The sequence below is a fragment of the Suricata suricatta genome, chromosome 6 (genome assembly GCF_006229205.1).
Source record: "Suricata suricatta isolate VVHF042 chromosome 6, meerkat_22Aug2017_6uvM2_HiC, whole genome shotgun sequence".
NCBI lineage: Eukaryota > Metazoa > Chordata > Mammalia > Carnivora > Herpestidae > Suricata > Suricata suricatta.
In genome coordinates, this window is record NC_043705.1 from 36,284,737 (window position 1) to 36,295,146 (window position 10,410).

At 44.4% G+C, this 10,410-nt stretch overlaps 1 protein-coding gene across 3 annotated transcripts in view; it reads right to left on the reverse strand.

The window, feature by feature from the left end:
* PPP2R2B (protein phosphatase 2 regulatory subunit Bbeta) overlaps nucleotides 1-10,410 on the reverse strand; it is a 450,154-nt gene that overhangs the window by 351,675 nt on the left and 88,069 nt on the right. The gene's annotated exons all lie outside the window — the stretch shown is intronic.

Here is a 10,410-nt window from a genome sequence, read left to right on the forward strand (position 1 = left end):
GAAAGCAAAAATGAACTCTTGGGACCTCATCAAAATAAAAAGTTTGTGCACTGCACAAGCGGGCAAACGATCAAGAAAACTAATAGGGAACTGAGAGAATGGGAAAAGATAGTTGCAAATGACATATCAGATAAAGGACTAGTATCCAAAATCTACAAGGAACTCACCAAACTCCACACCTGAAAAACAAATAATCCAGTGAAGAAATGGGAAGAAGACATGAACAGACATTTCTCTAAAGAGGACATCCAGATGGACTACAGGCACAGGAAACGATGTTCAGCATCATGCATCAGGGAAATACAAATCAAAACCCCACTGAGATACTACCTCACGCCAATCAGAGTGGCTAAAATGAACAAATCAAGAAACTATAGATGCTGGTGAGGATGTGGAGAAACGGGCACCCTCCTACACTGTTGGTGGGAATGTAAACTGGTACAGCTGCTCTGGAAAACAGTATGGAGGTTCCTCAAAAAACTATCAGTAGGACTCCCCTATGACCCAGCAATAGCAGTGCTAGAGATTTATCCAAGGGATACAGAAATGCTGATGCATAGGGGCACATGTACCCCAATGTTCATAGCAGCAATGTCAACAATAGCTAAAACATGGAAAGAGCCTAAATGTCCATCACCTGATGAGTGGATCAAGAAGATGTGGTATATATACACAATGGAGTACTACATGGCAATGAGAAAGAATGAAATCTGGCCATTTGTAGCAAAGTGGATGGACCTCGAGGGTGCCATGCTAAGTGAAATAAGTCAGGTGGAGAAGGACAGATGCCATATGTTTCCACTCATAGGTCTAACCGGAGAACAGGAGAAACCTAACGGAAAACCACGAGGAGGGGAAGGGGGAAGGGGGGTGATGGTAATGGAGAGGGTCACTTGTGGAGAAGAGCACTGGGTGTTATATGGAAACCAATTTGACAGCAAACTATTTTTAAAAAGAGAAAAAATAGAATATAGATTTCAGAATCTAAAAAAATTTTATTTGGGGGCAGGGGGAAGAGATCGTGCTGAGGAGAGGGTCAGAGGGAGAGAGAGAGTCTCAAGCAGGCTCCATGCTCATTGTGGAGCCCGCTGCAGGGTTCTAACCCACAACCCTGGGGCCACAACCTGAGTCAAAATCAAGAGTCTGATGCTCAACTGCCTGAGCCACCCAGATGCCCCCGGGCACATGCTGTTTTAAACAAAAATTACCCAGAATCTGAGCAGAGAGAAGAGAGACGCCTAATAATTAGAACGGAAGGCCACAAGACCTAAATGGAAATGGACCAAGTAGCACAGACACATCTAAACAAATTAGACTCAGAGCTCAGGTCAGCATCTTTCGAGCGTGGCAGCAGTCCTAAATCCCAGGTGACAGGCTCTCACACGTCTGTGGGAGAAACATCGTACCTTTCTCAAGCTAGTGAAATGGCAGGCTTTATGTCCACCACATTGACGCTGCAGCCCGCTCTCATGATGCCGCCCCTCACACGTTCTCCCATACTTTATCCTACTTTCTGCCTTATTTGCTGTTTTCTGATTATAAAAGCAATTTGTCCTCAGTGTAAGATTTCCAACAATACGGAAAAATAACGAAGTGAAAATCATTCCTCGAGCCCTCACCCGCCCAACCAGAGGAAACCAGGCATAAAATTTGGGAACAACTCTTGCCTTGGCTTTTGTCCTCACTTTTCCCTCCTATGTACATAATGCTGTTGTTCTTGTTGCCTTTAAAGAAATACTAGTTGTATCACTTGCCTTTTTTCTATTTAACTTATTGTGAATATGTATCTACAGCATGATTTCTAAAGCCTGCAGAATATTCCATTATCTGGATACACCCTAACGGCATCAGTCTTCTCTTCAGATACTTGGATTATTCACAATAACTTAAAAAAGCCTATGGAGAGAGAAGGCGATGGTAAGCATCCCTATCGCTCAATCTTCTTATGTTTCTATGCTTATTTACTTAAAATAAAATTCAAGAGGGAAGTCTGGGTGGCCCATTCTGTTAAATGTTCACTTCTGCCCAGGTCACGATCTCATGGTTTGTGGGTTCCAGCCCCACATGGGGCTCTGTGCTGACAGCTCAGAGCCTGGAGCCTGCTTCAGATTCTGTGTCTCCCTCTCTCTCACAGGCCCCTGCCATGCTTGCTTGCTGGAACATTCCATCTCTCTCTCTCAAAAATAAATAAACATTAATTTTTTTAAGTAAAATTCAAGAAATGGAATTGCTGACCCAAATGGTGAGCACATTTAAAACGTGGGCTATGCATTGCTGACTTGCTCTCTAGAAATGGGGTATCTATATGGTGTCACCCAGAAAAAAAGTGTCTGTTTTGCTCCATCTTTAACAATAGGTATTTGGTGAAAATTAGCATCACATTGTTATTTTAATTATTTCATTACTTGTAAGCTTGAATGCCTTTTCATATGATTATTAGGCATTTATTCTCTTTATAAATTGCAGGTTCATGTTATTTATTCATATTTCTATTTGGTGATGGTTTTTATATAATAAGAGTACTAAGAGTATTTAAATATAAAGATTATTTGTATATATTAAGACTATACATTAAGAGTGTGTCGAAAACCCACTTTATAGACAGAAAATTATAATTTAGTCCAGTCATCTACAGAGAGCTTCCAACCTAAACTCTGCCTGATATCAGTACTAGACATTTAAGCCTTAATAATTCACAGCCCAAAAGATCTTAGTACCTCATGGAAGAGCTCTTTTCAAAAGATATGAATCACAAACCAAAGGGATTTTCTATGGTGGCCCAGTTAGTACAGTAATCTGTGGTCTGTGACCTGCTCATGCTTTGGCAGTTTCTGGTCCTTGCCTACGTGTGTCCTTCGAGAACCGAACAAATCATGGACTCACCATCTAAGGTGACTTGGAAGTTTGGCAAAAGCTTATTCAGCTAGTCTGGGATTCATCTGTTGCAACAGCCAGATGAAAGCTTCAAAGAGAAGGAAAGGGTCAACAACCCCATCGGCGATTTCAGGTCTGTGTTTACTCGGTCTCCATACTGGCCTGGTGGACGCTCTTCCTTACACGCATGCGTCCCGAGCCCTAGAAGTACTCAGAATGTGAGGAGCACTATGACGGTCTTCCTATGGGTCAGTCCAGGGTTTTGCTCAGGACAACCCTTCTCTGTTCCCTTGTTTTCACATGGCTTTTTCTTTTTTCAGGAAAAGGAAGAAGGATCTAGCAAAGCTTATCTCTCTGTGTGTGTGTGTGTGTGTGTGTGTGTGTGTGTGTGTGTATGCCCTCGCGCACACATGGAGAAGATTTAAGGATAAGAAAAGATAAGAAGAGAAGAAAAACTTAAAGCAAAATTCTTAGAAGCCAATACCAACTGAAGACCCAATCAGAGATACCATTTCAGAATGACAACCATAACCTTACATGATTCTGATCACTCTCATTCCACAGATGGCAAGGAACTTGCTGGGAGCCACCAAACTAAATCGTGGCAGAGGTGACACTGGAGCCCCATTTCTGTGGGGCCTTAATGCCTGGTGAGTCACCATACCTGCTTCCTCTCGTTTTACAGGTGACTGAACCCAAGTCCAGGGGGCTAAGGTGCCCACCTAAGGCACGTCGCCTTTCTTGGCAGAGCTGAGTGGAAAGCACGGGCCCCTGACTGCAAGGCCACAGCCAGCCTCCTTCAGGGTGCTGACTCCTCCTTGAGACGATGACACAATTTAATACGAAAACATTATTCAAGGTGTACAAACTGGATCGGGGCAGTTACTCATGAACACGTTTTATAAAGTGAACTAAACTCTATGCTCTTTGCCTAACTCCCTATTTGCGGTATTTCCCGGGGCCTCTCTAACACCCCTCTATGGTAGTTGTAACCTGATGTCAGTTACCTGCAAACCAAAGTCAACACAAGCAATCGTTGCCTAAGAGTTACCGTCCTCACTGAGGATTTGTGGCGTTACACCTCAGGCTGGGATCACTTGGGGAATTTCCTGTAAAAACAACTCCCAGACATTCTCTTTGCAGAATTCCTCCTCTAAGCCCCATGGGGAGTGGGCCGCTTGGGGACTGAGGTGTCCCCTCCCTGTGCTGTGTGCGCTCTGACTCACCTGTCACGGGCAGGACCTCTCCTCCTAGCTTAGTTCTCTACCCACACTTGGATTTCCTTATCCTTTTACTATACGGAGCACTCGAATGAGCATATTTTGTGACTCAAGCATCTTCTTGGAGTCCCACTTAGCTCCCTGCATGGTTTGCGTAATTATTTTGGACAAATAGGGCACCTCCATGTTTTTCTCCATCTTTTCCCATAGGTGCTATTATTATCTCAATTTTCATGGAATGTAATTATCCCCATGTTAAGGAGTCTGGAGGTCGGAGGCACTGCTAACACATCACACACTTTGAATTTAAACCCCTGTTTATCTGACTCTTCCAATTCTGACTTTAATGACACTCACTCCCTAAAAAGAACAATGAAATTATCTTAACCTTTTCACATCTCATTCGGAAGGTTTCACAAAGATGCTCTATGCTCTGTCTTATCTCCCTCTCTTGAGGCTGGATTTCCTCTGAGGACATTTGATGTTCCCCAGGTAGGCGAGCCCTCCAAATGCAGCCTTTAAGCTAGATGGACGCTGTGACTCAAAGAGGTTTTGTTTTGTCCGTAGGTCAGTGAAGCAGCTCCTGAACGTGTTCCCCAAAACGTTTATTCTATGAGATAATCTTAACCGTGGGGTTCCATGACCAAACACTTTGGGAAACCGAGATAACAAATTAAGTCATTGTTTCCCCAGTTGTGGTCTACTGACCACTTTTGTGTGAGCCCTTAGACATGGTGGTAAAAATAGTTTGAGGTCAAGTAGTTTTGGCAAACTGGAAATATTTTGGTTCCCTCTTGGAGATTCATAGTAAATATGAGTACAGTAAAGGTTCTGACAAGTCCTGTTAAGATGTGTTGAATTTTGTTTCGTTTGATGCTTCTCAGAGTTATTTGATCTCAGCGCCTTCTTTAAATTTATAGCAGCAGCCCATAAGGGCCCACTCTGCTCAGGCCTCTGGTTTGGATTCTGGTCTTCTGTGCTCTGCAAGGGAGGGATCCTTTTCTGGGAATCTAGGCCTGATCCCGCTATCAGTTGATTAGGTGATGGTGAGCAACTCACTCCTCTCCAGCCTCAGTCTCTCCATCTGTAAAATGAAGGAGTTGCACCAGATTGTCTGCGTCACCTGAACACGTGGATTTGGTGGGGCCACAACTCAGACTATCATGATAACGTGCATTCGTAGCTCCTTAAGCTCCCTCAGCCACCCAGAGACAAAACAGTAATAATCCTTTTTCAAGCTGTAGAAATCTTAGCATATAAATATTAATTTGCTCCCATCTGCTAGTAAAATATTCTCTGGAATTGCATTATCGTTTACGGTTTCAGAACTTTGAAGCTGCCTTTGATCAGCCAGTTTCCAGAATAACGGGAAAGCCCCTGAAACCCCCAGGGTGCTTCTAGCAAACCACCGTGAGACCTCAGGCAGGAACTTTACCTCTCTGACTCTTATATTCTTCATCCACAAAAGGAAAATAATGACAGTCTGCCCTTGATTCTTTCAAGACATCTTGTGAGCACTGTCAGTCATAGTAAAAAAAAAAAAAAAACACAAAAACAAAAAAACAAAACAAAAACCCTCCACCCTCTGGCTATACACCTGCCATTGCCTAAAATCCTCTGAAGTGTTTCTGCTCTCACTTTCTTTCCTTCGGTTCCTGACGGCTCCTAGAGCTAGGGAGGTGCTTGCTACAACATAAGTACTTCCTTTGTTAGTACTAATACTAGTATTATTATATGGGTGACACTATGATACCTTAATCCGGGAGACACTTTGCTCTGTTTCAGCACATGTATCTTAGTAAAGATCTTTCTTAAAATACAGAGGACCACAGTGATGGTAAGAGCTGGACTTTGAGATCAGACAAGTCTAGATTTGAACTCAGCACTGTTACATACTGGCTGCGCATTCCTAGGCAAGCGGCTACCATCTGGTCCTCAGATTCTTCATCTATAAAGTGGGAGCAGTATGAGTCGCTGCCAAGCTAGTACAACAATGCAATCTAATAATTTTTGTAAAGCTCTCTGTACATTCCCGGAGGATGTGTGTGCTCAGTATATGGGTTAAAAACATGATCTGTTAGTTTCAGACACACAATGAAAGGTGATCCAGAAAGAAAACCGTCGTTGTGCAAAGGTAAGGAATCCTGCTCAGCCATCAGAAAGGATAACTGTAATTAGTGCTCTTTGCAAATGTTCATTAGGAGGCCTGCAATATTTAAGCTGGCCAGAGGCCCTCTTTAATTAACGCTTCATTGTTCATTATTGAACACTGCCACCTGGTGGACGGACAGGCCACATGCAGGCAGGGAAATCTGGGACATTATGTCCGGTTAACTGGCCACACGAGAAAGGCTGTTCTGTGCACCTGGTCTACACTGGTTTCAGCATTTTGATTTGCAGGGAGGCCCATGGAGAGATCTGAAGATTCCTGCTGATGTAGGCTTCCCTCACCTTCATGCCGTTGTCAAAATGACACAAAGGAGTGAGAACTATGTTCTTGTCATTGACCGATCACATGACCTGTGCCGTAGAGAAGCCTCCTCTGACAAAATGAAGTGGGGCCTCCTCCATCACTCTAACCCAATCATCTTGTTCTTCTCCACACAGAGCAATCACTATCGAAAAACATTTACAGGCATTTTTTTCTGTTTCTCACTCCTTTCTCTCCCTGACTAGAATGGAAGCAAATTCCCTGAGTGCCAGGGCCCAGAACTTGGATTCCTTTACATATACATCACAACACAGGCCTGGTATACATAGTAGGTGCTCAAAAAAGTTGTTGCCTGGGGCATCTGGGTGGCTCAGTCGTTAAGTGTCAGGCTTGGCTCAGGTCATGATCTCATGACTCCTGAATTCGGTCCCACATCAGGCTCTGGGCTGACAGCTCACAGCCTGGAGCCTGCTTCAGATTCTGTCTCCCTCTCTCTCTCTGCCCCTTGCATGCTCCCACTCTGTCTCTCTCTCACAAATAAATAAACACGAAATTTTTTAGAAATTTCTAGGACCTAGAAGTGATACCCTCAGGAGTATAAACACAGCAGCTCTTTGCCCACCAGTATAATGCCATTCTTTTAAGCCTCTATCTTTTGTAGTCCATATTAGGATTTCACCCATTTTGCGGATTTGAAAGCCGACTCTCATAGAAATGAAATGGTTTCCCCAAAGCTATTCAGCTCCTATTTAAAACCTGTTCTGGTCTAATTCTAAAAGTCCTACTCTTTTCACTACAACTCAATGCCTTCTATGGGATACATGGATAAAAAGGGCTTCCTTAATTCTGGTCTGGAAACCCAGACCTGAGTGTTGGCTAAGCATATGAAGCCAACCTTGCCCCCAAGCTGCATCGCAAGCTGGACTTTTCTGCAGCCAGGTCTTTATTGGTACACAGGTGTCTCCTGCATCTTTGCTTCGAAGAAAATAACTAGCTAAGATTTACTGAGAGTTCGTTATATGCCAGCAAGGTGCAGAGATCTTAGTTAATTCTCACAACAGCCCTGTAAAAGAGGAGATAAATAGATAGCTGATAGATAGATAGATAGATAAATTATTCTCATTTTACAAATGAGGACACTGAGGCACAGAGAGGTTAAGTAATTTTCCCATGGTTACCCAGGTTGTAAGCCAAAGCCCTGACTTAATCCCGGGCAGTCTGCCTCCGGGATACACCAGCGAACCCGCTAGGAGGCTCATCCTGCTGCAATCCCTCTGCCCTAGAAAACCTCAGGACATCTTGCTTGGTACAGCACTTCCTGCAGTGTCTCAGCTCAAAAACTGCAGCAGAAGTTGGAACAAGAGAGGAACACCAGGGCACCCTGTGGCTCCCTCCCCCTCCTGCTCGCAGACCTGGCCCATGGTTACTCTTCAATTAGTTTCCATCTGTAGGAGCAGCAATTCCCTAGGGGTACACAGGCCAAAAAGAGGGACCGACTCAGCCAAAATCCAAAAATATCTTCACTGCAGTAAGCAAACTAGTGATGGAGAGAAGGAAAATTTCCCCTTCAAGCCTTGGACATTTCTCAAAGACAGCCCACTCAGCTTACATAAGTGGCATTCACCACTGAGGAATGCAACCAAGGCCCCAGGAATCTAGGCCAACCTTGCCAATTATGTGTTAACGAAGCGTTATTCAGGGGCCACCCCCAGGCACTTTGGGAAACTCGACCCTGTGCTCATTGAATTGTCTTGTCCTGGCTCACCAGACCTAAGCAAAGAGGTTCCAGGTAACCGCCCAAGGATGGTGGCAAAATTTATAGACTGGTTTTCCTTCAGACAGCCTGTACCCTTCCTTGAACCTTTCTTCCTAAGCAACAGACAATGATAGGGTTCAGGGAAATTCTAGGCCTCCTTATGAATGTTCATTCATGTCTTCATATATTTACACGTTTTCAATAAGCATCTCTCAACCACTATCTTTGTTTCAGGTCAGCACCAGGTACTGGGAACATCAAAGCCAGTTAGACACAGTGGTGAGCCTAGACAGTCATCAGAACTACAAATCAAGCCCTGGTCTAAGGCATTTGACACTTTTATGTGTAAGCATACCCATCATGGCCAATGTCAAGCTACCAATATTTGGTCACTGAATATGGAGTTGGGAAGAAATGCACAATGTGGAGGTATATAATCTCCAGAGCACAGAGTAACATGTAGTCATTAGGAAGGGATGCATTTTAGTATTCATTATTTTCACGTTCAACATAATGTACTCCATTGGAAGCTTATAAAATTTAACTTTGGACAATGGCCATGTTTACCAACTAGTTTGCAACCACCTTGCACATTTCGCAATTGTCTCTTGGAAGCTGGTACTTGTCAGCTCCAGCAAACACATTCTTAGACACAGCCTCATGAAGTAAGAAGTTGACAGGTGAGTTGTGGGAAAACTAAGAAAGACTCAGAGCTCCTTTGTGAGACATACAAGGTGCTGTGGGAGCATCTGGGAGGCAGATCCAGCCAAGAGTTGGATTTGAGGAATGCCTTCTGAGGCACAGGCATCTGAGACTGGAGGGAAAGTAAACGTTAGCTATGCGAAGGGTAGAAAATCGGTTCCAGATCGGGGAAGAAGCCTGGGCAAAGGTCTTGAGGGAAGCCAGACAGCAGACCTTTTAGAAAATGCAGTATTTCATTATGGATGGAATCATCAAGTGTCCATGGTAAGACAGTGGCATAAAATAAGCTGAGGGGTTGGGGGAGAGCAGACCCAGAATATAGAAGCTCTGTTCAAGGTTGCTCTAGGGTTGGTGGGTACTCACTGGTAGCTTGTATACCCGAGGACACCCTGATTAAATTCTTGTTAGGATGATCATTCTGCCTGGAGTATGGGAAAGAGGTGGAATGTGGGCCAGACTTGAGGATGGCACCACAGTCTAGGACAGAGATCAAGGATGCCTGCATGGTGGTAATGGCAATGGGAATGGAGAAGGACACATGGAATCAAAAGTCGTTCAGGAGAGTCTAGGTGCAGAACAAAGTAACAGTGTGCTTGCATTCGTGTGTGCATGTGTGTGTTGAACAAAACAAGTCAAGAATGATCCTGAGGTCTCTGACAAAAGCAACCCCAGAGAAGACTGGAAGAAGGAGCCAGTGAAGGAAGAGCAGGTAACTGGCTGGAGGGATGAGGAGTTCCATCTGAGACAGGCTAACTTCATGGGATATCCAAGTGGTGATGTCCAGGGGGCAGTGGACTGTACGGTCCTGAGGCTCAAGGCCAAGATCTGGGCTGGGAAATAAATTTGGGAGCCATCAGCAAAAAGATGATGAGCAAAGCTGTATGTGTGGATGAGACTGTCCAGGAGCGAGTCAGAGTAACTCAAGTTCAAGGTCATGCACAGTGCTGGCAGGGTCCAGCCACTGTAAACATACCAGCTCCTTTTGTCATTACAACCACCTTACCACCTACCTATTACTGTGACCCCTCCCCCTCTTTTGCGGAGGAGGACACTGCACAGTAAGAGGCAGAGCTCAGGTCTGAAGCTGGTCCATCCGCCACCATCACTCGTTCTCTGAGCTGTAATACCAAATGCTACTTTACCAAAATATACGGACAAAGAAGAGAAGACTGGAAAAACAGAACCTGAGAAAATGAGTACTTAAGCTTCAGGAGGAGGAACGTACAAAGCAAAGTATCAAGGATGGGATATAGATGCAAGAACTTGAGGCTTATCTAATTCTTCTTCTTCTTTTTTTTTTTTTGAGAGAGAGTGAGCGAGAGCAAGCACATGAGCAGCAGAGGAGGGGCAGAGGGAGAGAATCTTAAGCAGGCTCCATGACCAGCATGAAGCCCGACGTGGGGCACCTTTCCATAACCCTGGGATGA